Here is an 18,459-nt window from a genome sequence, read left to right on the forward strand (position 1 = left end):
ACAGGATTTCATAATTAATATGACAGTCGGAGAGTCTACATTTATCTTGAACTTCTGCAAACTGGTATTTGCCCAAAGCTTGTTCACGTTGCTTTCCAAAAAAAATTTCAACTGAAGATTTTCAACACTCCTTAATTTTCTTAATCATGAAATTCCTAATTCTAAAAATAAGAGCCTAATTTAAATAAATATATATTTTTACAATTGCATGATCAAACATATCCATCTTTTGTGTTTTTAATGCCTTAACGTGCTCTTACACCTCTTTCAAAATCCTGGTCTTACTTGATTACTCTTAGCCAGAGCCATTGGGATGAATGTTATACACCTACCCCACTGCCAACGGATTTATAGGTAACAAAGTCTTGTAAAATCCAGCAGGCAGCTGCCCACTGTCTGTCTAATTGGCTGGCAGCTGTCTAAGTGGCACCTCCTCCAAAGACAGGGCAGAGTCTTACCTCAAAGCAATGGATGCTACTCACAGGATTAAATCCCTTGTGGAATTGTGGATGGACTGCCCTATAGATCAGTGCAGTGGGAACTTATTATGCTGTAAACGTCAGCCCACTGGGAGTTAAATTTGAATTATCTGAATTTCCCAAGATACATCCATACAAGTCAGCAAGATTGATGGAAGCTATTTTGGCGCGGCATGGTGGCTCAGTGGTTAGCACTGATGCTTTACAGTGCCAGGGACCCAGGTTCGATTCCTGCCTCGGGTGACTGTCTGTTTGGAGTTTGTACATTCTCCCTGTGTCTGATTGGGTTTTCTCCCACAATACAAAGATGCGCAGGTCAGGTGAATTGGCCATGCCAAATTGTCCATTGAGCTAGGTGCATTAGCCAGAGGAAAATGAGTCTGGGTGGGTTACTCTTCGGAGGGTCGATGTGGACTTGTTGGGCCAAATGGCCTGTTTCCATATCGTAGGGAATCTAATCAACATTATTGACTTCATTCTCCCCTTCTAGGATTCAGGTTTATGTCATGATCTGAACTCCCATTTGAGTCCTTTCTCTACCAGATGGTGTCTGCACTTAGGAAATGGATCATCATCAGTATACACTGTGGTCCTTTCATAAGAACTCTAAATGTAGGGAGACCCACCTTCACATGCCCCTGCCTTCATCAGCAATAGGCTTTTGCCCGACTCCATGGAAACTCTGCTACGAAGCTAGGACCGAGCAAGTCCAGGTCCCAGCCTAATATTTATCACATCATATGTACACTCAGTGTAGTTATGGCAGCAGCGCACAGGAAAGGAAAGGAATTTTATAAGCACGAGTACCCACCAATATTAGGTTTATATCTGTATATTTTAAAAACTACAAGACACATTGACCCTTATATTTTCACTTCCAGATCAGGAGGGCAGAGAGAGGACATTTGCCAGCTCCACAAACCCAAACTGGAAAGAGTGCTGTGGTAGGTGGGATATCTGTTCTGAGATGGTGTAGTTCTTTGAATGGTGGACAAGAGTTAAGAGTTGAGGCTGCTGATATAGACTGGGTGCAAGGTCTACATCTGTGTATTAGCATTTTGTTGAATTAGTGCATTAAAAAAGACAATATGAAAATCATCTTTCCAGACTTCACATCCTTTCCACAAAACACTCTCCATGCCAACCATCCCAGTCCCACGCCACCTCATAGCCTTCATACCAGCTTATGTACATCTACTCATCCCCATATCCCCTCTTAGTCTTTCTGCCCCTCTATCCACACTCTACTGTCCTTAATACCCCCGAACAACTCTATGCTACTGCACCCGCTACCAACCTTTGCCTCCTACCCACCACCTTGGTAGCTTTGACCATTCTTTGACAGTTCCAATGGGTTTATGCACTTTTTAGGTACATTCTTGTCTACTTTTTGCAGTCTACTTTTTAACTGCACCTCCCCCACCTCCCCCCATCACCCCCCACCCAACCCTGCCAATCTTGTGAAGGATATCTGACACAGGCCCAATGGTCCCCCGATAGCCCTCTATCCAAGGTGCCCTGACATCATATTCACTGGGACACCTCACCTCTCCAAAAGGTTACTTTGGTTATCAAAAATTAATTCCCTGTAGTGGACATGTGCTAACCTGGTCTGCTCCGTGCACTCTGTGTTTCAGAAAGTGGCACTACTGACACAATATTGAAGGGGAGACAACTGGCCATTCAAAAGGCCAGCCATCTCTATGAATGACAAACCCATTTCTGCAAACATCAGGCATGTTTTTGGGACCTTCCACTATTTTTGCCATAAAAGGGAGGTTCTCTGTCACAATACGAATCTTAGCCATTGGCCTTTTTTATGTGTCCCAGTGATCTGGTGTGTTCTCTGATCAAACAGAAGCCTGTGGTCTAATGCTTACAACAAGGATATAACCAGAGCTAATGGGTTTATTTGTTTCTACACTGTAATGATAATTGTCATTGAATTCCAATAATCAGGGTAATTACCATTACCTAATGAGCCTTTCGATTTATTAGTGAAACCTGAAAAGCAAAATAATGGAATCATTATAGAGAAAGTCTGCCTAATATACAATATCTTGCTTAGATTTGCATCTGTGCATGGGCATGAGGTAACTTGGAGGACATGCTTGGAAATGGTGTGTTTGAGGAGGCTGTACAGATGTTCATTTCAGCACCTCAGTTATAGTGAGAGAAAGAAGAGAGTGTAGCACAACTTACTCAGAGCTTAGAAAGATCCAAAGAGGGCAAGTTCCAAACCACGATGTACATCAATCCCAATTCAACTGAAGAGGTATGTAAATATTAAAGGAGAGACAGACAGAAGGGAAGCAAAACAAAAAGTTTAAGAGCAGAGTTAAAAACAAAATTAAAGTGCCAACAAAAACTTACAGAAGGAATTTATCAAGATTATAAAAATTAGTAAAGTATTCTATTGATACATATGTAACAAAGGAAAAAAAATATATAAGAATTGAGCCACTAAAAGTTGAGCTAGACAATCTCATAGGTAATGATAGAGAAATAGCAGAGATGGTAAATAAGTACTGTTTTTATTTTCAAAGAGGATATGAAAATAATCAATGAATATAAAGATAACATCAATACCGTTGAAATAATTAATAATAAAACAATAGAAAAACTAACTTAACTAAAGGATGGTAAGATCCTCCGGGCACACTGAAGAAAGCTAGAAGGAGGTTGTGGAGGTATTAGTTTATGGTTACACAGCAAAGGAAGTAGCACCAGACAACAGATAGTTGGTGTTGTTCTCAGATACAAAAAGGAAGATAGAACAAACCTGGAAACAATCGATCAGTCAGTTAATTACATTGATAGAAAAGTGATAGTGATAGTGGTTGAAATCAACTATCAGACTTTTTCTTGCACTGTTTGATTTTATCACCAGGGTAACTTACATGGATTAAAATAAAAAGGAAAGTTTTAAGAAAAGGAAAATCATTAACTAAAGTGGTCACTTAACAAGGTGCATTAAAAAATCAATAAACAAGAACCAGGCTGAACTGAAATTCCCATATTAACACAATGACTTAAAGCAGTCACTCCATTTTGATTTATACCTTTCTGAAAGTTTCAGATATTGGGATGAATATTGCCTGCAGATTATCCAGCTTGGGACAAACAATGAAGCCAGGCATAGGAATATGCAAAGAAACTATATCAGACAGTAACCTTTTGGATAGAGCAGAAAACCAACGGATTTGTAAAAGCAGTGTTAGAATGCTTACTTCCTCTCTCCTTGATTCAGCCTCTCAACAAACAACATCTGCAGTGATTGGACTGTGGTCAGCCAGGTGGGATCTCTGAAGTGGCACATTACTATGGGGAGCAAGAGTAATTGTCCTGAGCAATGGCCTCTGCCAGATACTGGCTGAACTCCACCAGGGTCATTCAGGGTTTCCAAAATGAAGATGTTGGCATGATCTTATGCCTGGTGACCAGGTTTGGATGCAGACATAGCCGTGTTGATGGGGCTAGGTGCCCAGTGTGCCAACAAGGACAGAAATTACTGCCAGCAGCTCCTGAATGTGGAAGTGGTCAGGTAAACCTCAGATGTGGTTGCATGTCAACTATACAGGCCCTTTCATGGGCTGTATGTTTTTAGTCATTGTGGACGCCCAGTTAAAGTGGCTGGATGTACATTGAGTTTATTCACCAAACACATGGATAATGCTTGAAAAGTTGGGAGTATTTTTTGCAACACATGGACTCCTGAGTGGTGTTGGTCACAGATAATGGGCCATCACTTACCAGCAGGGAATTTGAGTGTTTCGTAAAGTTTAATAGCATTTGGCATATAAGCACAGTTCAACACCATCCATCATCAATCAACCAATGGTCTGGCAGAAAGTGTAGTCAAAACTTTGAAGGCAGGCCTAAAGAAACAGCCTATAGCTTCACTCAATACAAAAACAGGCCCAATTCCTGTTTGATTATAGGATGACCTCTCATGCAACCAGCAGAGCTGTTGATGGGGAGAAGACTCTGCACCACCTGACCTTCCTGGACATTTTGGGGAGGAGGGTGCAGTTTTAGGGGGAGGAGGTTGAAATGGCATCAGGGATGCCGATACCAGACACAGGAGAGACGGTCTACTTCAGGAGATGAAGTTTACTGTTGAAGCCATGGGAATAGCCATATATAGGCAAGAGGCATGGTTGACACGAGGTCAGCTCCTGTGTGGTACAAAGTTCAGGTAGGAGAGGTTGTCCTGAACAAGCATGTGGACCACATGAAAGTTGTAAACTCACAAACGGGGCAGCAGCAAAACATACCCAGCCCCTCAGAATGTCTGACCAAGCTATCAGAACCTGTGAGTTATCCCCTCCATCTAACATCAAAGAAACCTCTGAAGATGAGATGGACACAGCGGATGTTGCAGCATTGATGCCATTACTGCCTGAACAAGCAGATGAATTTCGGCCGAGATATTCCAGGCACAAGAAGTGGGCTCTGGTCTGGTACACTCAAGCAATATCTGAGGCAGGGTTGGAGGAACTGGACCTGGTGTGAAAACACCCCAGGAGAAGCTACAGGAAAAAGAACAGGCCTACATCCAAGGACTTAGAGGGAGAGGGATGGAGTGTTTGGAACAATGTCAACCAGATGGGCCTCATAGAATATGAGGCTGTTAACCTGGTCCAATCAGGGAGCTCTGGCTGACAGATATAAACAGGAGTGTCTGAGGTTCTGTTCACTCTAGAAGCCAGCTCGGAGCTAGCTGGGTCAGTATCAAGTACTATACATGAGTAAATAAAGGGTGACCCAGCCTTCCTGGAATTATTTCAAAAACACTCATTTACCAAAAAACTCAAGGATACTTACAAGTTTGGTCACTACTGAGGAAACAAGATATTAATAAACAACTGCACTCTCAGGTTAAAACCTAACACAAGAACTTTAAGGACTTTTTTAAAAAACTCCCTATTCTTCATCTTTTCCTATTGTATTAGATTATGCTTGTGTACATGTTTGATGTGATGTTTTGTTATTTTTCTCAGGAGCTACTAAGTAATGGAACTCCTCCTCCTTTCACTTAAACAAAACCTTGTAATTCGCTCCTTACTTTTGACAATGAGATGTTTAATTGGAAGGTGATAAGGCTGAGTGCTGAAATTTAAAATATTTTTCACTGCTATCTGAGGAGTTTAAATGAAGGGGAGCTGATTCAGTCTCCTCACCTGGTTATAACAAAAGTTAGTAGCATCTGAAAAGAGAAATTGAAGAACTCCTGAAGGCAGCATGGATTCCAAATGTCTATGTCATGCTTAACTCACCAAATAAAATTTGTTGAAGATTCTTCAGAAAGAAAACACATGGCATAATCTCACAAACGTTGATCAGGTAACACACTAGAGGCTCCTGAGGAAGTTTAGAGGTATGAGGAGTCAGGGGACAAGCTTTCACAAATTCCTAGAACAAACGGAAATCAGTGAATGGGGGTAAATGTGGTTATTCAATATTGAGGAATGCAGGAAGTGATGTTTCATACGGAGCAATGTTTAGATAACTTATTATTATTTTACATTAATTATTTGAATTTTAAGAATAGCTTACTCCATATCAAACTTTGCATACTCACCAAACTACAAAATAAAGACAATACTGTTACAAAATATAAGGCAATATTGGAAAACCTGAAAGCCTGCAGCCTAGGAGGCTAGGTAACAATGGCATGTCAAGGCTAATATATGTGAGATGATGCACATAAAAAAGGAAACAACATCTCTGGATGTATTGTAAGAGCAAAGGGATTTATGGACCCAAATGAACAATCACAGAAACAGCATCATAGATCACTAAAGCAATTAAAAGGGTGACAAAACATTGGGATTAAATTTTAGGGATACAGAATTCACAAGTAGTGAAGGTAAGAGTACACAATCAGCATTTCTCTGTGGTCAGGAATTTTACATCAGATTCATCGAGTCCCCTCGAAGAGTCACCTTTCATTCCTCTGTCCTCACAAACTACCATTCCATCTCAAACCTCCTTTTCCCCTCCATACTTCCAAAACATCTTGTCACTTCCCAAAGCTGTGCCCACCTTTCCCAGAATTTGAGTACAAATGAAAAAAGGCGCAGTTTGTCAAAACCTTTCATGTTACACTGATCAGGACAATTTGCTGAAAGACCAATTCAAGGGGAAAGCCAACCATTTATACCTGAATTCCCAGTGTTCTACATGTGAAGTTCTTAAATCAGTTTTCTGCCCCTGCCACATCACTGAGATGACAGTAATTTGATTTTGATTATTGTGAACCATTTCTTCACACCATCCTTGATCAGCAAGTAGCTTTGACATGATTAATCATATTATTGTCCTCTAACATCTCTTTACCTTTGCCCAGCTGAGTGGGACTACACGAATACACTTCCATTTGGATATACCCAATAGGAGCCAATGATTGCAAAGGTTTTTCCTCGCCCATCCTACACCATTATCTGTGGCATCTAATGAGCTATTATTGTCCCATTCTAATTCCTTATCTCCAGGCTGCCCTTTGTCAAAGTCAACTAAAAATGCAATATTAGGCAGGAGTGCCTGACCACCAGCTTCCTCAGCACTCCCCTGTACAGTATCTGACCAATCAGACTGTTTGTTCGCTTTCCTATGTTCGATGAGTAGAAGATTTCTCCAAGTAAATATTTGGAAGAATAACACCATTGTCTTCAGATTCCATCATAAACCTACACCTAATAAGTATTTCCCCTTTCTAAAATGAGGATGTTGATCTTAACTTATTAAGTGCCATAATAGCTGAGCCATTTGATTCAGTAAAGACAATAAATCTTCCAGTCTGTGTGGCTTAGTGGGACAATTGAAAAGTTTAGAGTTAACTTTTGAACTTTCAGAACTTAATTTATACTCAGTCCAGCAGGCTTAAATATGCAGGATTTTATTTATTAATCCAGTGAACATCATTTAAATTCCTTATATAACTGGAATTGTTTTGTCTACTAAAGATGGTTAGGTCATTGTCATACAGCTATTTTGCATTCTTTAAGGAACTGATATTGAACAATTTTAATATAGTAAGAATGTGATGTCCTTTTAACAAGCTGTTATACTGATATGAATGTATCACCAAACAGATGTTAAATATCTTTTCGGTTGTGTGACAGTATTAGTGCAGTATTCAACTCTGGCAAAAACTCCAATTAAAAGCTAATCCCTGGAGATATTGAAATCGTGGTCACGTTTAACCTGTTCCCAGCTGGGTTATCAGCTCTATAGGAAACTATACATGTTTTTGGGGTGATATGGTGGCTCAGAGGTTAGCACTGTTGCCTCACAGTGCCAGGGACTTAGGATTGATTCCAGCCTCAGGCAATTGCCTGTGTGGAATTTGCATGTTCTTCCTGTGTCTGTATGGGTTTCCTCCAGGTGCTTTAGTTTTTGCCCACAGTTCAAAGACGTTTGGTGGATTGGCCATGTTAAATTGCCCATAGTAGATTAGCTTACTTACAGTGTGGAAACAGGCCCTTCGGCCCAACAAGTCCACACCGACCCGCCCAAGCGCACCCACCCAGACCCATTCCCCTACATTTACCCTTCACCTAACACTACGGGCAATTTAGCGTGGCTAATTCACCTAACCTGCACATTTTTGACTGTGGGAGGAAACCAGTGCAACCGGAGGAAAATGTGCAAACGCCACACAGTCAGTTGCCTGAGGCGAGAATTGAACCCGGGTCTCTGGCACTGTGAGGCAGCAGTGCTAACCACTATGCCACCGTGCTGCCCACAACCAGGGACATGCAGGCTAGGTAGATTAGCCATGGAAAATACAGGGTTACAAGGATGGAGTGGATCTGGGTGGGATGCTCTTCAGAAGACTAGTGGGGGCTTGATGGGCCAAATGGCCTCCTTTCACACTGTACAGATCTTATGTAGTGGCATGGGACTGAGAGTGATCGAGGGTTGTCAATTGATACAAACTCCTTCATTCTATAGGCATGTATTACTCATTGTGCAATATGATTCTTATGTCCAGTTGTGAGGTTTGTGTTTTAATCCTACATGATTGTGGGAATCACTGACTAAGCCAACATTTATTGCCCATTGTTAACTGCCCAGGGAAGATGGTAGTGAGCTACTTTCTTGAACCCCTGCAGTTTTTGAACTGTAGAGACACCCACAATGCTGTTAGGGCAGAGGTTCTAGGATCCTGACCATGTGACAATGGAGGAACAGTGATGTATTTCCAAATGAGGATTGTCTGGGGTTTGGAGGGCAATTTACAGTTGGTGGTGTTCCCATATGTCTGCTGTCCTTATCCTTATAGGTCAAAGAGGTCACAGGTTTGGAAAGAGTTATTGGAGGAGCCTTCGGGAGTCACTGCAATGCACGCTGTAGATGGTACACATTGGGACCACAGTGCAATGGTAGTGAAAGGAGTAAATGTTGAAGGGTGGGGGAGATAAGTGAAATACTTTGTCTGTGATCATTTCAAGCTTCTTGAATATTTTTGGGGCTGCATTCAATCAGTCCAGTCAAGAATATTCCATCACACTCTTGATGTGTGCCTTGTAGATTAGATTTGATTACATTACATTACAGTGTGGAAACAGGCCCTTCGGCCTAACAAGTCCACACTGACCCGCCAAAGCGCAACCCACCCATACCCCAACCCCTACATTTACATTTACCCCTTACCTAACACTACAGGCAATTTGGCATGGCCAATTCACCTGACCTGCATATCTTTGGACTGTGGGAGGAAACCAGAGCACCCGGAGGAAACCCACGCAGACACGGGGAGAACGTGCAAACTCCACACTGTCAGTCGCCTGAGGCAGGAATTGAACCCGGGTCTCTGGCGCTGTGAGGCAGCAGTGCTAACCACTGTGCCACCATGCTGCCCACCACGGCACGGTGGTGATGGATGGATAGGCTTTGTGGAATCAAGGGGTGAATTACAGAATTCCTAGCCTCTGACCTGCTCTTGTAGCCATTGTGTTTATATAGCTGGTCTAGTTCAGTTTTTGGTCAATTGTTGCCCATAGGCTGTTCAGAGTGGGCAGTTTAGCAATGATGTTGCCATTGAACATTAAGGAGCAATGGTTAGATTCTCTCCACTTGTGTGGCATATGTTACTTGCTACATATCAGCACAGCCTGGATCTTGTTCAGGCCTTTTTGCATTTGGAAATTAACCACTTCAGTATTGGAGGAATCGTGAATGGTGCTGAAAACTTTGAAAACATCTCCACTTCTGATGAAGTAGCTGAAGACGGTTGGACCTTGGACACTACCCTGAGGAACTCCTGCAGAGATGTCCTGGAGCTGAGATAATTGACCTCCAACAACAACGGCCATCTTGATAAATAATTCATTGGTTACTAAATCATGAATTAATTATGGTCATTGCCTTTGAGATTTTGTGGCTTTTTTTTTCTCTTTTAAGGCTGTTCACTGAATTTTCTATATATTTAAAGGGTATCTTGCAGATCTATGACTGATGCCTCCCACTGCAATTCAATCAAAAATTCATGTGTCTGTACAGCAATATTTCTGTCACTCTTTACAGAATAGAAACAGTTTGATTTTAGTCTCCATTGAGAACAGCAACGGGGCCAATTATTGAATGCTTCTATTGGCATGACAACCTCAACAAAGCCCTAAACATAACCCAGGGATTTTCCCATTCTGTGTTGCCAAGTCCCCATACACCATAAATTTCTTCAATGAGCAATTAGGAAATGTGACAAAAAAAATCCTTGTAAATGAAAGCAAATCCCTATGTTACAGACTAAGAAATGTACAATAAAATAATACTGAAGCAATCTGGCTAAAAGGAAACAGCAGTAAATGGTAACGTTGGCAAAATCGCAGAGGAGTACTCTCTCATCAGACAGAGATGATTTGTAGTGTGTTTAACCTGAGGGTCACCATGTTTCAGGAGAGGGGACGAGATGAAGAAAGCAGGACCGTCATGGTGACCTCAGCTAGTACGGGAATTGAACCCACATTGTTGGTGTCATACAGCGTTGCAAATCATCCATTCAGCAACTGAATGAACTGACCTCCAAAAAAAACAAAAGTAATATAGCTAGTTGGATAAACTGAAACCTAGAAAATTTTGACACACAAGACAGTCAATATTTGTGGGGTCAGGCTCATAAATGGAGTTATAGCTATAATGAAACCAGCACTCCGCTTAGTGAGGGCAGAGTTGGTTTGAGTGGCTGAGTGGCCTACTTTTGCTCCTAATCCATACATTATGTTCGAAAACCTTTATTTTGTAAAAGTATTGCTGTACAGCTAAGCCATGACTTTGATAACTTTTCTTGCATGATTTGTCCTTTTTTTGTACCTGGTTCTGCTAGAATCCCTTATATCAAAATGTTGCTGTCAATCCTCCTTATATTAGTAGTCATTAGCATGTCCTTGGCAAAACAGTCACATATTATTTTTTCTATATAACTTACAGTGTGGAAACAGGCCCTTCAGCCCAACAAGTCTACACCAACCCTCCAAAGAGCAACCCACCCAGACCCATTCCCCTACATCTAACACTACAGGCAATTTAGTATGGCCAATTCACCTAACCGGCACATCTTTGGACTGTGGGAGGAAACCAGAGCACCCGGAGGAAACCCACAGAGACAGAGGAGAATGTGCAAACTCCACACAGACAGTTGCCCAAGGCGGGAATTGAACCTGGGTCCCTAGTGCTGTGAGGCAGCAGTGCTAACCACTGAGCCACCATGCTTATTACAAACTATTTAAGACAAAAGGTTACATTAGCTTAAGACTGGTTAATTGTATTGCACTTGCGTTATATCTCACTACATCATGACATGTGACCTAAGGTCATAAATGTCTTGTATTCCATCTTATCTCAGATCACTCGGAGCTTGACATGTGTCGAGAAGCATGCTCCTCTGTTGTAATCTAGCAATTAATGCAAGCTCAGAAATTTACGTACCTGAAGAATTTAATATTTATATAATAATTACCTTTAATAAATGCTTGTTGATTCTTCAATTTTTACAGTATTTATTTCTTAGAAATTATCCATTCTAAAAATTGAATATTCCTGAACAACACATTTGCTTCTTGTTAACTGTTAACTTTCTTGTTAACAAACATTGGTTATGCAGTGCTTTGAGATGGAGTCCCTACCTCTGCACTGGAAGGTCCAGAGTAAATCTCACCTCAGTGCGTGATGGGGCTGAGTTGTAAGACATCAAACACATTGCTTTTAAATAAAAGGTCAGAGCACGCAACACATTCTTTTCCTCACTGGAAAAGGTTAACAAACGCACATCCAACTGTATTATATTCTAGGAGTGTGGTGCTGGAAAAGCACCATAAGCCCTTCCTGATGAAGGTCTTATACTCGAAACATTTATTCTCCTGCTCCTCGAATGCTGCCTGACCAGCTGTGCTTTTCTAGCACCACACTCTTCAACTCTGATCTCCAGCATCTGCAGTCCTCACTTTCTCTGGCATTATATGCTACCCATAAAGGAGATAATTTCTTCGCTAAAATGATGTGAACCAAAATCAGCAAATGCTGAGAACGCACAGTGAATATATTACAGGCTGGTGAGACTGCCAGACTAAATTGGCTGCCAGTTAATTGGCAGTCTCCTTGGCAGTGAACTTTAGATAATTTCTGGTGGAGGAGAGAATTATGAGTATACAAGTTTAACAGCAAACTACTATGAGGGCCCTGAGGCCGACTTCTGGGTAAGTCACAGGTGACTGGTGAGCACTGTCAAATAGGGTTTAAAATTGCTTTCACAGTTTTTTGTTTATTAATATTTTAAACATTTAAACATACGGTCACCCCTTATCAGACACTTTTGTGTTAAGCTGCCTTATTAGCCAACTGGATTCATATCTAGTTCAACTGGTGCCTGACAGGCCTTCAAGCAGCAAACCTACAGTGTCCACAACTTCTCAAAGTACTCCAGTGTTATTGGTAAAAAGTAAAGATTTTTGTTAATGGAGACTCTATTAGAGACAAGATAACAGAGTTATATTATGTATGAAGATCCAAATATGAGATTCAATCAAATAATCCTTCATATAAGAATTCCCTTTCTAAATCCTCTGTATATTGTAAACTAAATTATGGATAATTTTCTGACCATTGTGATATTTTCTTGAATTCTGTTGAAAAGTCACCAGACTCAAAATTTATCTCTCCATAAGTGCTGGCAGATCTGCTGAGTTTCTCCAGTAATTTCTGTTTTTGTTTGTGATATTTTATTGTCTTTACTCAGAGGTCCAGGCAGGGTATGTTATTTACTGAATGTGTGACCTATACTTTGAAAACAAAAGGATGATTAATCTTTAAATTCTATTTCACTATTCATTGCAAATGATATTAAGCTTGGGAGAACAGCAAATTGTCAGCATGGTGCTGAGCAACTTCAGACGGATATTGACAGGTTCGTCAAATGGGCAGACACCTGACCGATGATTTTCAATGCAATGAAATGTGAGGTAATACAGTTTAGTAGAAGAAATACTGAGAGACAATGCAGGCTCAATGGTACAACTGTGAGAAGAGAACAGGAGAGAGGGAGCTTGGGGATCATGTGCATGATCCTCTGAAAGTGGCTAGGTGAGTTGAAATAGTTGTTAGGAAGACTTATAAGATCCTTGGGATTATAAATAGAGACATAAAGTGTAAAAGAAAGGAAATTATGCTTCACCTCTACAAATCATTGGCAAGACCACATTTGGAATATTGTGTTTAGTTCTGGGCATGGTGTTTAAGGAATGATGTTAAAGCCCTGGAGAGAATGCAAACGGGATTTACTGGAATGATACAAGGAATGAGGGATGCAAAGAAAGATTAGAAAAAATGAGTTTGTTCTCCTTGGAACAGAGAAGATTAGAGGTGACTTTACTGTGGTGTTCAAAATTATGAACAATTGTGACAGGGTAATGAAGGATATTCTGTTTCCATTAGTTGGTATGTTAGTGATTAGGGATCACAACTTCAAGATTGGAAGCAAGAGAGTCAGGTGAGGAGAAACCTCTTCATTCAGAGTTACAGGATTTTGAATGCGCTGCCAGGGAGAGTGATGGAGGGGAATTCCATAGGAGAGCTGGATTTATATTTGGAAGTAACAAAGTTCAAGGGTTACGTAGATAGTGTTGGAACTAGCTGGGCAGCTCTTTCGCGAGCTGGTATAGAAATGTTTCCCTCGGGCATCAGGGATTCTTCTTCAAAGGCAATGCTTGCTGACACTGGAACTGTGGGGCAACTGTGCGTGTGTACTCACTCGGAAATGTAAGTGTGCACAGCTCCACACCTGTACGTTATTGTGTCTGACACACGTAACATTATAAAGGGAATCAGACAGGGCTCAGGGGACAATGAAGGGGGCAGGTAAGGGAAGATCAGGTTCCAGCCCACCAGCCCAATCTCTCCCCATCCTGCCTGATCTAACTCCACCAACACCACCTCCCCATACTCCTCCAAGTCTCTCTTCCACTGTTAATTGGTCTATTTTTGTACTGTAAAAGTCTATGATTCTGTGATTGTATTTCAGCATTGTTGTATTCTGACACAGATCTCAGAAAGCCACTGTATGTTTGAGATCAGCCAGAAAGTTAGACTGTAAGCCATTTAGTCAGTCAGGCAAATCTTAATATAATGTAACAATACAGATTTATGTTCAAAATTCTTTGTTAATAAATTTCCATATATCTGTATCAATAAGAACCCAGGTCTCTATTGTATATGTTGTGTGTGATAAACATACAATAAACATACTGTTAATGAAAGAAAGAAAAGTACTGCAATCAGTTAGCACTTTTCATGATCACCAGATGTCTCAAAATGTTTTACAGACAATGACGTACTTTGTTTTGAAGTGTAACATAGGAACCCATCAGCTAAATTGCGCAAATCAACCTCTCACAAGACAGCACTGCGATACAGAGCAGATAATCTGGGGGTCTTTTCCAGACCATCATAACAATTGAGGGATAAATGTTTCCCTCGGGCATCAGGGATTCTTCTTCAAAGGCAATGCTTGCTGACACCGGAACTGTGGGGCAACTGTGCATGTGTGCTCACTCGGAAATGTAAGTGTGCACAGCTCCACACCCTGTACGTTATTGTGTCTGACACACGTAACATTATAAAGGGAATCAGACAGGGCTCAGGGGACAATGAAGGAGGTGGGTGAGGGAAGATCAGGTTCCAGCCCACCAGCCCAATCTCTCCCCATCCTGCCTGATCTAACCCCGCCAATACCACCTCCCCCCATACCCCTCCAAGTCTCTCTTCCACTGTTAAACCCTTGCCAGGTCTCTTCCACCATGCCCAATCTCATTCCCCTCAGTAATGCACTAAAATATCAGTCTACCTTGATGTCTGGGGGGGAAAATAAAGAATGATGATTCAAATTGCTACGTGAAGAAACACTAACAGTTTTCCATCCACTCTTGTTCCTATGTTTGTGAAATGTAACTCCAAAGCAAATTGGGAAACTTGCTGGGGCATTTAGAAATTTATTCCTTAAAGTCTTGGAGGATTTCATCTGAAAAATGCATGATCCTGCACTTTTATAGGAATCACAGGAGAAATCTTGTTAGAGAGCTCCTTGGTCCCGGGCAGGCCATGAAGACAGACAGAACAGTAGGAGATGCTGCAGGAGAGACGGGCGAAGACAAGATGGCATCCTTCTCTGGATCATTCATGTCTTCTCCTATCCAGACCTCTAGTGCCATATTGATAAATTTGTGTACCATCCCCCTCAATGGTTGAGCCACAATGTGGCAGCCAGCACGTGCCACATCTTCAGTGGAACTGGGTACAAGGAGTTATTTACACTGCCCACAAAAACATTACATCTAATCAGAACGTGAGCTCTAAGCTACAGGGCTCTGATTTAGCATCTCGAGGCAGTTCAAATTACAGCAATCAGAATCAGGTCGGAGGTTCTGTGCTACATCCAGACTTTAAATAGTTGTGTTTTATTAGCGCAGTGTCTATTTCACACCGGTTTTGTCCAGAGTAACCCCTTCCTCTCCTCTGCTTTACTTGATTTCTTCATTTCTGTCCCAATTCATACATTTGATTTTTCTCTGTGTGGTTCAGGAGCCCTGTACTTGTGGATTGCTGACTGAGCAACTGGACTACTTTCCAGGTCTTGCTCACAGTCCCTCTCCATTGGGAACAAGATAGCAGAGCCTCAGAGTCCCGCTTGCACTCTGTGGGGCTGTGCTTCCACAAGTTACATTCACACCATTCTTTGACAGACAACACCAACCCAGCAAACCAAACCACCTCCAATCAGGATTCCCACTGCCAATGTCTTGGGGGTCACCACTGGCCAGAAACTGAACTGAACCATCCATGTTAATATGGCAGCTCCAAGAGCAAGTTAGAGACTGGAAATGTTGCAGTTGTCCACTATCGACAAGTCACACATCAGGACAACAAGAAACTACGACAATCAAGAAAATACTGATCACCTCCTTCACAAGGGCAGTCAGGCATGAGCATTAAATATTGCCTTTCCCAAAGATGTCCATGTCCCATGAATTATTAGAAAAGAACCACTTTTCACAACCAACCTTGATGACAAAAGCCGAGACCAGGTGAGCATTATATCTGGAAAGCAGTCCAACAACCCCACAGTGCTGACAGCAGTTGATTTTTAACTTCCTTTTAATCAGGACATGTTACATGCCTGCTAAGAAATCTTGAGCAGTTGCTGAAATGGTGGCTTTCATTTTATAACCTGTTAACCATTAAAGTAAAAACCTACACGTTCCAGGGTTTATCAGGCCCAGTAAAAGGTCTCACCAGATAGTGCATGGCATAAATTGTATAGTCTGACCTCTGTTGTATAAGGTAATGGCTCTGAAGGGATTAATGTTCCAGTTACATTGTCTCTACCCGTTCTACTGCTGCCATGTACAGTTTACAGTTTGAGACGGGAGTTGCACTCTAGTTTCAGAGGTTATGATTTGGAAGTGCCAGTGTTGGACTGGTGTGTACAAAGTTAAAAATTACACAACACCAGGTTATAATCCAAGCACTAGCGTTTGGAGCGCTGCTCCTTCATCAGGTGGTTGTGGAGTATAAGATCATAAGATACAGAATTTATAGCAAAAGTTTCCAGTGTGATGTAACTGAAATTATATATTGAAAAAGACCTGGATTGTTTGTTAAGTCTCTCATCTTTTAGAATGAACATGTTGGTTTCAGTTCTTTCATATGTAAATGTGTATCAGCCCCCTAAGCTCCTTGTCATTATGCCTGACCAAATGTAATTGTACTTACTGTGTCATGTAATCCACCTTGTTGTCCAACTGTAACTCGTCCATCAATAATCTATGGTGGTGTATCTGCTATCATTACTCACGAGATAAGCCCAAGACAAAGCAACGGTAAAGGAGGCAGCCAACTTATTTCAAATAACCTTCACCCAGTGCCACAAGCCGGTAAAAGTGGCAAACACTGCAAGATACCAGATGTGGCCATTGGGAAAACACAACAACCTCTCTAAAGTCATTGACGTGAGATACTTTGAGAGGGAGAGTGCATATCATTAGTCCTAAGCTGAGTTTCATTAATCCACAGTAACATTAAGTGGCAGAGCAGAGAAGGTCATTGAACTTCTTGCACTATTGATGGGCACTGCCACACTTTTCAGCTACCCTCAGGTGGCTGAGACTCAACAGACCTAGGTGGCAATGGTACATTTGATTTGATTTATTGTTGTCACATGTACCTAAGTACAGTGAAAAGTTTTGTTTTGTGAGCAGGATAGGAAGATCATAGGATAGCAGGGCTTGGTGTCGAGCCTCCACTGCCAGTCCTGGTGGAAGTGGACAGCATCCCTCCGCATGACCCTCCTGGACCCTGTCTGCAAATCAGGGTGCCAACTGCCCCTTCTCTGCTAAGTCCCAGGGCAAGTGTAACAAATGGTGCAAGCCAGCTCTGGGATGCCAGCACCCCTCTGGCTATGCCAAAGACTGTTGAGATGCAATTTCAACATCATTGACAGCCAGCTTCAAAAAACTAGCTCGATGTTTGTTAACTTTAGACTGAGTGTCAATAAGGGGGTATCTAAACCTGGGGAGAAAGTGAGGTCTGCAGATGCTGGAGATCAAAGTTGAAACTTGTATCTAAACCTGGGGATCATTTCAGCACAATTTGATTGCACCCTCCCCTGCAGTACATGTTTTAGCAGGAATCACTCAATAGTCACTGAGAATGCATTGATTTCCACTTCTGCTATTTCCACCAGATGCCTCACCTCGGCTCAGAACATCGTCCAGGAATCATACGTGTGAATGTCAGTGGGATGTATCCTCTGCAGGCGAAATGCTGAGATCTTCCTGACCTATATGGCTGAGTATCATACGATGAAACGATTTGCAGAGTTTGGAGAACTGCAAATTGCTCTTCTGAACGACCCTCTCCACTGTGCCTAGATCTGTCTAAACTCCTTATCTGCTTTCCTCCTTTCAAATGCTCCTTTAAAAAGACTCACCTCTTCTGACCCTGAGTATTGGCCACCAGCTCTTTTGGTGTCAAATGTTCTTTGATAACTTTCTTGTGAAGGATCCCGGTGCATGATGCACCATGAACAGTGCTACATAAATGTAAACTGGTGCTGTTAGGAATAAAGGCCTACCCCCACCCCCAGCTTCCCCTTCAATGTTCTGCTAGGGTTCAGTTTGACACCTTTCACTCGTTCTTTCCTCAGAGGAGGCTGTTTGTGTGGAAGGCCAACAAAGGGATGAGCTGAGTAAGAATTCCAAACTGATGCCAACCCTTTTGTGCTGTGCTTGAAAGTTATTATCTTTCATCTTGTGAAACCCACATTCTAATAATTTCATCTGATCATCATCTGCACAAGTTACTTAGCAGCTAAATTGAAGCTGGCAGTAGCATTTTCAGAGATGACTGTTGGTAAAACATCAACTGCCGGGAACTCCTTAATGCACCTCCATAAAGGTTTGAACCCTGCCTGGTATCAAAATAC

The 18,459-nt window shown here is 41.7% G+C and overlaps 1 long non-coding RNA gene across 1 annotated transcript in view; it reads left to right on the forward strand.

The window, feature by feature from the left end:
- The first annotated feature begins 1,372 nt into the window (after positions 1-1,372).
- LOC122549880 (uncharacterized) overlaps positions 1,373-18,459 on the forward strand; it is a 62,308-nt gene continuing 45,221 nt past the window's right edge. The window contains exon 1 of the long non-coding RNA XR_015757194.1: positions 1,373-1,423. This is a non-coding gene — a long non-coding RNA (uncharacterized LOC122549880). The remainder of the gene's footprint in view (positions 1,424-18,459) is intronic.

This window comes from Chiloscyllium plagiosum, unplaced genomic scaffold, assembly GCF_037043375.1.
Source record: "Chiloscyllium plagiosum isolate Xiang-an unplaced genomic scaffold, Cpla_swu_hap1 HiC_scaffold_5, whole genome shotgun sequence".
Lineage (NCBI taxonomy): Eukaryota > Metazoa > Chordata > Chondrichthyes > Orectolobiformes > Hemiscylliidae > Chiloscyllium > Chiloscyllium plagiosum.